The sequence below is a fragment of the Myotis daubentonii genome, chromosome 2 (genome assembly GCF_963259705.1).
Source record: "Myotis daubentonii chromosome 2, mMyoDau2.1, whole genome shotgun sequence".
NCBI lineage: Eukaryota > Metazoa > Chordata > Mammalia > Chiroptera > Vespertilionidae > Myotis > Myotis daubentonii.
In genome coordinates, this window is record NC_081841.1 from 88,939,687 (window position 1) to 88,952,797 (window position 13,111).

Genomic DNA, 13,111 nt, shown 5'->3' on the forward strand with positions numbered 1-13,111 from the left:
AGAGGAAATATTTTAATATTGCTATTTGCCCTTTCTCTATAATAGAAGTGTCAGAGACGAAAGAAAATTAGTAAAATGTATATGAAACTCTTCCTCGTGTCAGAGTCTGGGGCATGCCGTGGGACCCAGAGTCAAGTCCCCGTCCACCCACATGAACCTTGAAATCGCGTGAGACCCAGACCCAGCTGGCCCCACCCCCATCAAGCCCACCAGGTGGGGGAACACCTCAGGTCCCCTGGCCCAGCGCCAGGGCTGGTGGCATGGCCTGAGGTCTCCTGTCAAGCCCCACTGGGCAGGGGTGCAGCCTGAGTTCCCCTGGCCTGGTGCCAGGGAGGGGGGCGTAGCCTGAGGTCCCCTGTCAAGCCCCACTGGCTTGGGGGGGTTGCAGCCTCAGGTTCCCCACCCTGGCCCAGCACCACGCAGCCTCAGGTCCCTGCTGATCACTCATTACTGCTCATTAAGGGAACCCTGCCTCCGCTGTGGGTGCAGCCATCTTGTGATGGTATGATGAAGTGAGGGTCAATTTGCATATTACATCTTTATTATATAGGATTATACATGATATAGTGATATGTATAATATTTTATCTTCATATATTATATTTATGCAACATATCTTATGCACAATATATTTTTATTTGTGTATATGTGTGTGTAATATTCTGTCTATATATCCTATATACATGTATATATGCCTATATATCCTATATACTAGCAATTAGGTCTGTTAGTCTTAGGATCATACATTGAGAATCAAATACATGCTAATAATTTTAGAATTGAAAGAAAACTTAGAATTTGTCTGCTAATGACATTCTTTAGGATAAGCTGAAGTTTTTGCTGCTCTGTTGGGTAATTTCCAATTCAAAAATGATGACAACTCCAAGGGACTAGAGAGGGGGTAAAAAACTCAGTTTAGTTAACAACTCAGTTCCAAAGAGTCCTTTGAGCAGCCAGGCCGGTGGTTGAGCATCAACCTATGAACCAGGAAGTCTCAGTTAGATTCCCTCAGGGCACATGCCTAGGTTGCAGCTTCTATCCCCAGTAGGAGGTATGAACAATGATTCTCTCTCTTATTGATGTTTTTTTTTTTAAAAGAGAGAGGGAGACATTTCAGAGAGAAAGAGAAAGGGAGAGAGGGATAGAAACATCAATGATGAGAAAGAAAAATTGATCGAGCCCACAACCCAGTCATGCGCCCTTGACTGAAATCAAACTCAGGACCCTTCAATCCACAGGCCTATGCTCTATCCACTGAGCTGAATTGGCTAGGGCAGTGTTTGGCAAACTGTGGCTCACGAGCCCCATGCTGCTCTTTGGCCCCTTGAGTGTGGCTCTTCCACAAATTACCACGTGCGGGCGTGCACATACAGTGCGATTGAAACTTCATGTCCCATGCTCAGAAGTTGGTATTTTGTGGAAGAGCCTCGCTCAAGAGGCCAAAGAGCCGCATGTGGCTCACGAGCCACAGTTTGCCCACCACTGAGCTAGGGCTTTCTCATTAATGTTTCTATCTCTCTCTCCCTCTCCTCTCCTCTCTGAAATCAATAAAAATATGTTTTTCTTAAAAGAAAACAAATAGTCCTTTGAGCAGACATTTGGATGTATTCATTGTCCTCATATCAACCCTGTCGGAGACAATGCTAATCACCCAGAAGACTTCGGTAATGACCTCACTCCTAAATCTCAGTTCCACTTTTACAGTGGCCACAATGAAAATGAAGTCACATAGACTGGCCCCAAAATAAAATGTAAATGGTTTCCACATCTCCGCTTTGTAGAGTCTATCTATATACATTTTTAGTCCCATGGCCAAATCACCTTATTTCTCTTTAAGTCCTGCCTCAGTTTTAACCCCAGTTCCTTCCACAATGCCAATAATTCCTGCCAACCAACTGGTTCTACCTCATTCCAACAGTTCCCAGCCACCTGCTTCTTTCCTCCTCCATTCCATCTGCCACAAAACAAGCATCGCATAACCCTTATTAAAATCTTTAGAGATGCTATCTGTTAGCTAGTATTGTTTATGAATCATTAAGGTAATAAATATTACCTTTGCATTGTGTAGTGTGGGACCTCTGAGAGACTGGCTCAAATAATTTAACATCATAATTATAATCATGGCCTGGGAGACAGTAACATTCAAATATTAGTTCAACAATAAGAGAAATGGATTTTAAATGAGTACAATATCCTCCTTTTTTCTTATACTCTTTCCACCATCCAACCAAATCCAACCCAAAATAAAAGATTCTGGAAGATGTCACCCTTTTAGGTGACACTAAGAATCAATTAAGAACTGAAATGTATTCAAGGCTCAAATCATTTGACAATTTTGAATATAATAAAATGATGAGTCTTAGAAAATATATTGTGTGTTATAGGATTAGTTGAAAGTGACTGAAGGTAATCTTTATACTCAACCAGGAGTTAATTGAAGAAGAGGAAAAAAATCTGTTTCTCCACCAATGCTCTTCCTAAATAACAAAGATTTATGTAATCTATAACCATTTAGCACTATTATTTTTATAATAATTACAAATTTAGAGTATATTCAATATAAATATTTAATCCCCAATACTAAATTACATGTATTACTAAAATACGTAGTTAAATCTAAATTGTTTAAATATTTATATGAAGAGCAACTTTATTGAATAATTTAAATAAAGTACATTTTGTATGTATACAATTATTTCCTTTATCCTAAAGTATTTACATATGTGCAATAGTCTTCATTATGCTATTTTATAAAATAAATATTAACAGAATGATGTAAATGGTTCTGAAACCAAAATATAGATTACTATTATTTTCAACAACACAGCAGTACTGATAATTACGTTCTTAAACTTGATAGAATAACCCAGTACTACCACCTGCTGTTTGAAACAGAAAATTCAACTTAGGGAATTCAATTATAGTTAAGGAAATGGGAGCTTAAAGTGTGGCACAGTTATAAATCATCATAAAGGGATAAAGTTATGACCATATCCCTCTTCTAAATGTTTTAGAATAATGTATTTTATAGCATATGGGCAGATTTTTAAATATCCTGATATTATCAAGAAGACTTAAGTGGAACAAAGCAAATACTGCTAAATCCCTTGCCTAGAGGACAATGTAAACACATGTGTCCTCCCAAGATTACTCACCTTACCAATTGTATCTAAAAATAAAAATTCCAATAGCAGGCTAATGAGGCAGGCAATTGAGGCTGCCTGGTTGCTATCAGCCAGGCCAACCCTTAGCCCTCGCTTTTTTTTTTTTTTTTAATATATTTTCATTGATTTTTTACAGAGAGGAAGGGAGAGAGACAGAGAGTTAGAAACATCGATGAGAGAGAAACATCGATCAGCTGCCTCCTGCACATCTCCCACTGGGGATGTGCCCCCAACCCAGGTACATGCCCTTGACCGGAATCGAACCGGGGACCTTTCAGTCCGCAAGCCGACGCTCTATCCACTGAGCCAAACCAGTTTCGGCCTTAGCCCTCGCTTTTACAGTGAAACTGTGTCAGTGTAATCTGTTCATCTGTCATTCAGGGGCTGCTGGTCAGGCCCTGCAAAGCAGGATGATTATGTAATCTCAAAGCAGGTCTTGACAAGATAATTATTAATTACAAGGAGGAAAACAGTAATTTTACATTGGAGAAAATTGGGAGATATTACCTTTAATAAGTAGATGAAGTTAAATTACTGCCCCACTAATGACACATCATGATGCATTGAGAAAGACACATCAGTCCTATGGTAATCTTCTCAAAAATGCATAACTTGAATCTAATAATAGGCAAATACCAGACAAGCACAAACTGAGAAGCATTTTATAAAATAACTGGACTGTATTCTTAAAAATATATGTCATAAAAAAAAGAAAAACTAAGGATCTGTTTCAGATTTATGGCAAATAAAAGATATGACAACTATATCTAGCATATGCTCTGTAATGGTCATGGACATTAGTGGTACACATGGCTGATTTTGAATATTACTTCTGGATTAGATACTGGTATTAATGTTAGTTTCTTGATTTTATTTATCATAATATGTTAAGTAACAGAAGATGTATCTACACTAATAAAAGAGAAAAATGGTAATTGGCGTACGATGATACCCTTTTCATTGGCTAATCAGGGCTATATGCAAATTAACTGCCAACTAAGATTGGCAGTTAACTGCCAACAAGATGGCGGTTAATTTGCATATGTAGGCACCATGCAGGGAGGTGAAAGGGAAAGCAGGAAGAAGCCCCCTGCCACTGACAGTGATTGGAAACCCAGGGGGGAGCTAAGAGCTGGGGGGCAGGGCAAAGGCGGCCCTGGGGCCGCCTTTGCCCTGCCCCCCAGCCATGATCGGAGAATCAGGCGCCTTTTCCGCCCTGGCCAGTGATAGCAGTTAGTAGGGGTGGAGCCAGTGATGAGAGCTGAGCACGGTCGAAGCTGGCAGTCCCAGGAGCTAGGGGTCCCTTGCCTGGGCCTAAAGCGGAGCCCACGATCATGGGGCCGCTGCAGCTGTGGGTCCCCGCTGCTCTGGCCGGACGCCTCAGCCAGAGGCGTCCTGCAGGGGCAGGGGCGGAGCCTGCGTGATCACGGCGACCCCCACTGCAGGTCCCCGCTGCCCGGGCCGGACGCCTAGGCCAGAGGCATCAGGCCTGGGCAAGGGGCCGATCCTGCGATTGGAGGGTGATGGGGGTCAACGCCTGAGGGCTCCCAGTATGTGAGAGGGGGCAGGCTGGGCTGAGGGACACTCCCCACACACACACACCCAGTGCACGAATTTCATGCACCGGGCCCCTAGTACAGATATATTTAGATGTAAAGGTTATCATGTTTGAAACTTACTCAAATATTTAAGAAAAATATAGGGTTATGGTTATATCTTTATCTATATCTATATTTATATTTATACCCGTAGACATACCTATGAAGACAGGGGGAAAGAGAAAAAGGTGGTGGTGGTACAGAGAGAGAAAGAGAGAGACAGAGGGAGAGAGAGAGGGAGGGAGAGAGAATATTAATAATGTGTGGTAACAATTTGGGAATCTGGGTTTGAATATAAGGGAATTTATTGTACTAATTTGCAAAATTAAAAATGGTAAAAGAAGGAGAAGGAGGGGGGGGGGAAAAGAGAGAAAGAGGAGGGGGAAAGGAGAGGAAGAGGAGTACAAGAACTTTCCTTCTCAGAAGAGTTTATACCCAAATCTCAATCCAAGCTATTACATCACCTCAGTCATATAAGTATGAATTTATTGAGGATAATTTAGATAGGAAAGATGAAGAACAAGGAGCTGGAGTTTGGGATAAACTGCACATCTGATTGAATGCATTTCCTGTACTATAAGCTCTATGAGAACAAGAAACAGGTTGGTTTTGCTCATCTAGTTCCAGTACACTGCCTGACGCATAGGAAACGCTTGATGAGGATGTAGTAGAAGAATAATGTACAATACTTACTCTGTGATTTGTTCAACTCTCATTCTCCTCTTTTGAAATTGTTCTGATGCCTTCCTAAAATCTTTCGACTACATGTTTAGGCATCATATACATATAATTATTCAACCTGAGTAGCTCTTTGAAGAAAGGAAAACCAAATTGTGTGAGACAGAGAAAGATGAAATCTGAGTATTACTCAGCAATGAAACATAAGGATCTCTTTGCTGGTCAATGCAAAAAAGAAAGTTTGTGGTTAACTTATATTCTTTTCTCCCTAGTGAGCAATTGTAGACTTCCATGAGCATTAATTCAATATTAATAGCCTTGAACAGTTGTCAAAGAGTTGTGGTAAAAATAAGATGGCTGGTAGAGTATAGCATCATATTTCAAACCAAATTCCAAAGTCTCAGCAAGATGTGATTTTTTTTGGAATGTGAATTGTGAAATTTCCAGAATAATTGGAAGTGCTAGAGGAGTTTAAAGGAGTCGCAATTAAACTGCACATGTATACTAGCTGGAGAGGCAATGTGTGGCAAGAAATATTTCAAACCTGGCTCACTAATTTTACCTCTATTCTTTTGATATCTGCAGTTTCTTTTATTGTAGATGGCGTACAAAACGGTCCAAGTCTGAGAATGCCTGTAAGCTTCAACCTGAGTCAATTCCTTAAATAGATGTTTTCAGGATGACAACAAATGGATACCACATTGCACATTCTGCCCATAGCTAATAAATCCAACAGTAAGTCCTTGACCAATGGCGGCCAATCCATACGTGTAATCAGTGATACCTATGTGGTAGCCTGGGGCAAAAAAATTGTCATACGTAGATAGTGGTTGTTGTGGATTTTTTTGTTTAGCTCTTTTTAACCAATTATTGAGACATAGCTGACATAAAATAACTGCACATAATAATTGTATTAATTTGCTGTTTTAACATTAACAGGGTGCCTGTATATATACCATGTTTTAACAGACATAACACCCATGAAATCATGACCAAAATCAAGATATTGAAAAGATCTATCACCTCCGAAACTTTTCTCCTCCCCTTTGTCATCCCTTTCTCTTGTCTCTCCCCACATTCCTCCCATACGAGGCAGCTACATACCGTCTTCCTACCACACATGTTAAATATTCGTTTGCTAGAACAATAGAACCATACATTGTGTCCTATGTTATACAGCTTTTTTATTTAGCACAATTATTTTGCTGACAGTTACATCCATGTTGTAGCATAAATTCCTTTTTGTTATTGACTAGTATTCTTTTCTAAAGATACAGCCGTTTATCCATTCATCTGCTGGTGAACATTTTGGATTGTCTACTCTCTTTATCTATTACAAGTAAAGCTAATATTAGGATTCATATTAAAGTTTTATAAGGACATATGCTTCTATTCTCTTGAGTAAATTGCTAGGAGTAGAATATCTGAGTTTAAGTGTTTAAGAAACTATAAACTAGTTCCCTAACAGAAGTGTATTATAGTTTTAATTCTCCAACAGTGTATTATAGTTTTGATTTGCCAACACTCAGTATAGTAGGTCTCTTTTTATTTTAAACATTCTTATAGATGTACTAGAGGCCCAGTGCATGAAAATTCAAGAACTCAGGAGGTGGGGGATCCCTTAGCCCAGTCTATGCCCCCTCGCAGTCCAGGAGCCCTCAGGGGTTGTCCTACTGATGGCTTAGGCCCGCTCCCCTTGGGCAGTCTGGCCTCCCTCTGCGGGAGGCAACTGGGCGCGCTGATCAGGGGATGGAAAGACGGCCCTGCTCCTCCTCCCCCTGCTCCCCCTCAATCTCCCCTCCACTGCTGCTGGTCACTGCCACCCCCCCCCCAATTGCTGTCCCCTCCCTCTGCCTGCTGACACGCACCTTGGCTGGCCTGGCATCACCTGCTTGCCGGACCCCCACTGACCTGTCTTTCTGCTGTTGGGTTGATTTGAATATTATACTTTTACTATATAGGATAGTGCTAGCTCACTGTGTTCTCTCATTGATTTGTATTTCCAAAATAAGTAATGATGGTGAGCATCTTTTGGCATGTTTATTTGTAATCAGTAAATTTAGTTGAGTGAAGTACTTATTCAAATATCTTGCTCATTTTTAGTTAGACTGTTTTCATTATTTTTCATTTTAAGAGGTCTTTATATTTTATGAAGATATATTCTTTAACATATATAATTAAGCACGTCTATCGTATATATATATATATATATATATGTATATATATATATATATATATATATATATGTGTGTGTTTTGCAAATTTTCTCTCCCAGATTGTCACTTGTCTTTCATTCCCTCAGCACTGTCTTATGAAGAATAGATGTCAGTTTACCAATCTGTCCTTTTATGGACCATGCTTTTGTTTTATTACAGTGAAAGTTACTAAAAGTGAAAAACATTTAATTCACTTAAAATTTTGTAAAATCTTTCTACCATAAGTTGCATTTAGGACCCAAAACATAGTCCCTTGATATGAAAATACAGTAAGAGGTTGATGAAGCTTCTAGAATTTACACTCTAGATTAATCGCTATTAGTCTTTATTATCCAGTGTGGGTGACTCTAGGGAGCCCATAATTACTGAGGGCTTCCCCATGAATGACAATTGATATTCACTACAACCAAATGTGTCAGGAAGACCAGAATATCAATACAAGATTGGTCTGTCAAAACCTGTGTCAGGCGGAAGGGATCCTAGGCAGCACAGGTGCTTTGAGAAACGCATTGGCTGTAAAGCACAGAAGGTTTCCAAAAAATGCTCTAAAATGAAATAAAAATGAAGAGAATATCAAAATAAATACTTTATTAAAACAATATTCAAATGGAAAAGTTGATCAGAATTCTCAAATCAGAAATCTTTTTGGATTACACAATAAGAATGAACTTTATAGTAAGCCTGAAGCTACCATGTTTTTTTTGTCTATTTGAAGACAGAAATCTTCAAAAATATTTTTGGCTTCTTAAAGCTTGAGTTAAATATCCTTCAAAATATCCTAGCAGGTTTTATTATAATATTTGAGATACTCTGAAAAGATTTTACTAGATAATAGATATGTTTAAATGATTGTCTATTCAACATATATAAATTAAGTTCCCATAAAGTTATAGTGAATGTTGTAGGCATTGGGGATATATGGCAGATAACAAAATATAGATTAGGAGGTGATAAATCCTATGAAGAAATAATAAGCAAAGATGGAGTTTAGAGATTGATAGAGATATGCTATTTAAATTAAAAGAAAGGAAATTTATCTCCAATGAGGAAATGTTTAAACAACAACAAAACACAGTGATGAAATGAGTCATGTAAATATCTGGGAGAATGTTTCAGGTTTGGAGAGCAGCAAATACCAAAAATCCAAAGCAGTCTCATGCTTGGCCATATTCAAGACATAGCAAGGTGGCTGGTATGAGCTAGAGTAGAGCATACCAAGAATTAGACTTAGACAATGGGGCTCTCTTAGCCCCCTACCTCCCATGACATATACTCTCTCTTTCCTTAAATTCAATAACCTTCATGCAAAATAAATTATTTTAAAAATTGTGATTCTTTCAAGTGCCTGTCATCTTCTCAGTTGCTTTTCACATACACTTCATGAATTTTTAGCATGTCTCTATCTTTGAGTGTAGTTAATATCACAGGGAAAAAAATGTCCTTATAAATGCCCTTATATTTGCTGTAGGCTTTTTTTTTCTTTTTTGATGTCTATGTAAATGTGTCCATTTAGGAAAAGCTACAGCAGGTGTAGCTGAGAGAACTGAGCTCTTATCTGTTCATATTCAATTTATAAAATTTCAAAGAAGGCTTATATTTCAACTTCTCATCACCCACTTAAAATTGTAAGACTGATAGAGGAAAGAGTTGAATTTCAAATAAGAAAAATAGAGAAAGGCCATATATTTGGTGAGTTTTCCTGGAAGCCAGGAAAATTGTTAGCAATATTTGTATTTGAAAGGATAAATAGAAAAATATAATTTGTACATAAGCACATCTGTTAATTTATTGTAAAACCAAAGTAATTTTCTTTTTACAAAATTGTCCTCTGTAATTCTTTTGTTTTTTGTTTTTTTCTTGTTACAGGAATATTGTGATATTTTGTTCTCAGTTCAGTGTTTTTCAGGAGCAAGAGAAAACAAAACAGACACATTATGCAAATTATTTATACTGGCTAAGCAAGGGAAAATTTGTTTATGCAATCTGAATCTACAGAGATGATGCAGCAATTTATAAACATTATTTTGCTAACATCGGTTTTTACCAAAATGATGAACTGAATTTCCTCTCTTCTGTATCTGTAACACATCACACAGTTCACAGGTGCGTGGGCCTTAATCTAAGGCGATATTGTATCTCACGTTGTAAAACTATGCTTCCAATTTAATTCAGACCAATTTCATGATAAGTGATATGGACCGATCTTATCTTCTGATGCAGTAGACATGGTCCTTCTTATTCCTTGGCCATGAGTTTTAGGAGAAGATCAAGAAGAGGCTAGGGGAAGCAAAGCAGGTATCCATTCAGAGATGAAGCAAGCAAAGTAAGAGTTAAATAGGATTAATTACTAGTACATGGCTGGGTTTTCTTCATGAAGTACACCTTTACTTAAACACTTTCCATTTAAGACATAATAACAAACAGCTGATTAATAGTACATTTGGCCCGGCTGGCGTGTCTCAGTGGCTGAGCCTCTATCTATGAACCAAAGGTGAAGGTCATAGTTTGATTCCCGGTCAGGGCACATGCTGGGATTGCGGGCTCAATCCCCAGTGGAGGGCATGCAAGAGGCAGCCAATCAATGATTCTCTCTCATCATTGATGCTTCTATCTCTTTCTACCTCTCCAATCCTCTCTGAATTCAATAAAAGTAAATTTTTTAAAAGTACACTTGGCAGGTAAACCCATAAAAAACACTCAGGATTCCTGGCCCAGAGAGTAAAGGAGTTATGTCTCCTCTAGAAATGGAAAATATTCTATTTTCCTAGCTATTGCTTTACTAATTCTCTATAAGAATATTGCTCATCAAGATTAATACAGTAGGGGCACAGAAATTCTTAAGAGAGTCTGTACTGGTTTTCTTAACATTGATGGAATATGTATAGAATTGAATGGATCCTAAATATTCACACTAGTGATACCTAATACACGTGTATAGGCTTCGGGTCAACTCGGCACCTTACCATACTAAATTGGAAAGGGCCAACATTTATATTAGCTTCACTTAGAAGATATAGCTTAAGACACTGAATCATGTGGCTTAACCTACAAAATTAAAAATAAAGTCATTTCAATATGATTTTTAAATAAATGAAATTCAGTTAAAATTCAACTTTCTGAATATAAGAAATAAAGCATACCAGTGTTGCCTTCTCATTCAAGTTGCAGGATATATATTTCCTTAGAAAAAATAGTTATTTTGGATTTTGCATGCCCAGGCATTTTCTTTGCTTTCTTATTGCAGATAATTCAGGTATTCAGAGCATTTATGGATTAAGGAAAATAATACGTTCTTTCCATATTATAGAATATTTCTATCACTAAATATAACTTAATGCCAATCTCTGCAGTATCCATCCATACTAGAAAAGGCCCCATAAACACTAAAGTTGGAAACACTTGTAAATTCTTGAGATATTTCTGATGTTTCATTGGCAAGCGTCACAAAATGTTGAACATTTGTCCAATATATTGATATTTAATAGAACTAGAATGAACTTGAACTGTGCCTTGCTGGTGTGAGTATACATAGAAAAAATATATATTTCTTATTATTTTTTGTTTTAACAGTGACTTAAACACAGTTTGTTCATTTATATTTAATCAAAGTCTTTATCTTAATATGGGGAAATATAATGGAGCTACAAGTTTCCTATTATATTGTTGCTGTTATGGTTGTTTTTCCATGGTTTTCCAAATATTCTTTTTTTTATTGCTCTACAAGGGCTATTTTAAATTTATACACCAACCCTCACTTTCACATGTGCCATCTTTGTTCCTTCTGGGCAAGTCCTACAGCCCTGTTTCTGAAATTGTCAACTTTATAAACTGAAACAAATGGAAAGATGCATATTGTCTGACAACTTACTATATGCATTTTATGTAAATTTACACGTAGTGTTCACTCCAGCCTCTGAGATAGGATTCATCACACCTGTCCTAAGAGTGAGGAGGTAAGAATTTAGATATTATATCATTTGCCCCAAATCCTCTAGCAAGATTCATCATGGAGTCTATGTGATTCTGAACCAGCAATCTTTCTCTTAAATTCTATTGCTTTGTATTTCATAAAGACTGAGGTGTTCAGTACCTTGACAGACTGATATTGAAGATTAAAATAAAATGAGTATGAGATGGGAAAGACTAAATATCTTCTAAGGAAAGGGAGGGGGATAAGTGAGTTCCTGCCGGCGGACTGTGAACAGTGGGTATTTATGTGATCTCTAAAGCGACCGTGATAGATTAAATTGAGGGCAGAGTGGGAAATTGGGGCAAAGAGAGTGCTCAGAGTGGAACATGACTGAGGAGTTAGAGGAATCTAAGAGAAATACATACATACATACATACATACATACATACTCTACTATAGCTTAATTTATCTCAGAGACAGGCCTGGTTTTGTGCCTGTTTGTTTCTTTTATGAATTAATGTTTACTTGTTGGTTTGCTTCCTTATCTTCCCCATTGATTGCATTCAGTGACATCTCAGAGGCTGAAGTCAAAACCAAAGTCTGTCTTTTTTTTCCAAAGACTCTCGTGGGGCTCAGTGGTTATATAAAATTTGCCAGATGATTAAAACTTTGAGAAGGCCCAATAACACAAAAAGAAATTAATTGTAAATGCAGGTATTAGTGGCACAGCAAGAATTCCCTTTCAGTGAAATAGACCATTTCGTGCCCATGTGCACAACCTCCCCTCCTTGATCCTTTCATGAAAAATGATGTGAGAGGCAGGTTTCCAATGGATCTGGGGTGATCTGTCCTGGCAAACTCTTCACTCTATGAGCACTGCTGGATGTGGTTTTGTAGCACAGGGCACCCATCTGTGAGGGCAAGTGAAGAAACCTTAGAGTCAGGCCCACTCACGAGAATCCTTGACCCTGTGTTTATCCTATGCGTTGTTTGCTGATTCACTGGTAACCCAAATCTACTCTAAATCATCATTCTCTCCAATGCTTAAATTTGAGCCAGCTTAGTGGCCTCCCTTCACTGAGGCAAGATAAGGTATTTGCTATAACTCACTTTATAATTTTCAAGCGTCTATTACATATCTACCTAATTTTATTTTTCATTAAGAAATCATATAGTATCATTTTCCAGTTTTCAATATGAAGAAACAAAAGGCCGAAGTTGTCACATCTCCTATCACAACAAATCACTGATGAATTTGGGGCCAGAATCTGTCTCTTCAGTACTGGTCTGTCTTATGTACAATACTTTATAAATATGACCTATGAGAGCATTACAGAGATCCTCTTTTCCTCCCCAGTATTGGGAACTTTTGGATTCCCATTATGTTTCAGCACATTTCAAAGCAAATGTAAAAGGGGATAAGATCTGCCTAGTGGAAACAAGAATCACAGAAATTTGAATAAAATTCTTTTCAGTTTAAAAATGCAAGTAACTAGAACACAGTCTTGGAAAATATTCTAAACAGGAAGTTTGAAGACAAAGTTGA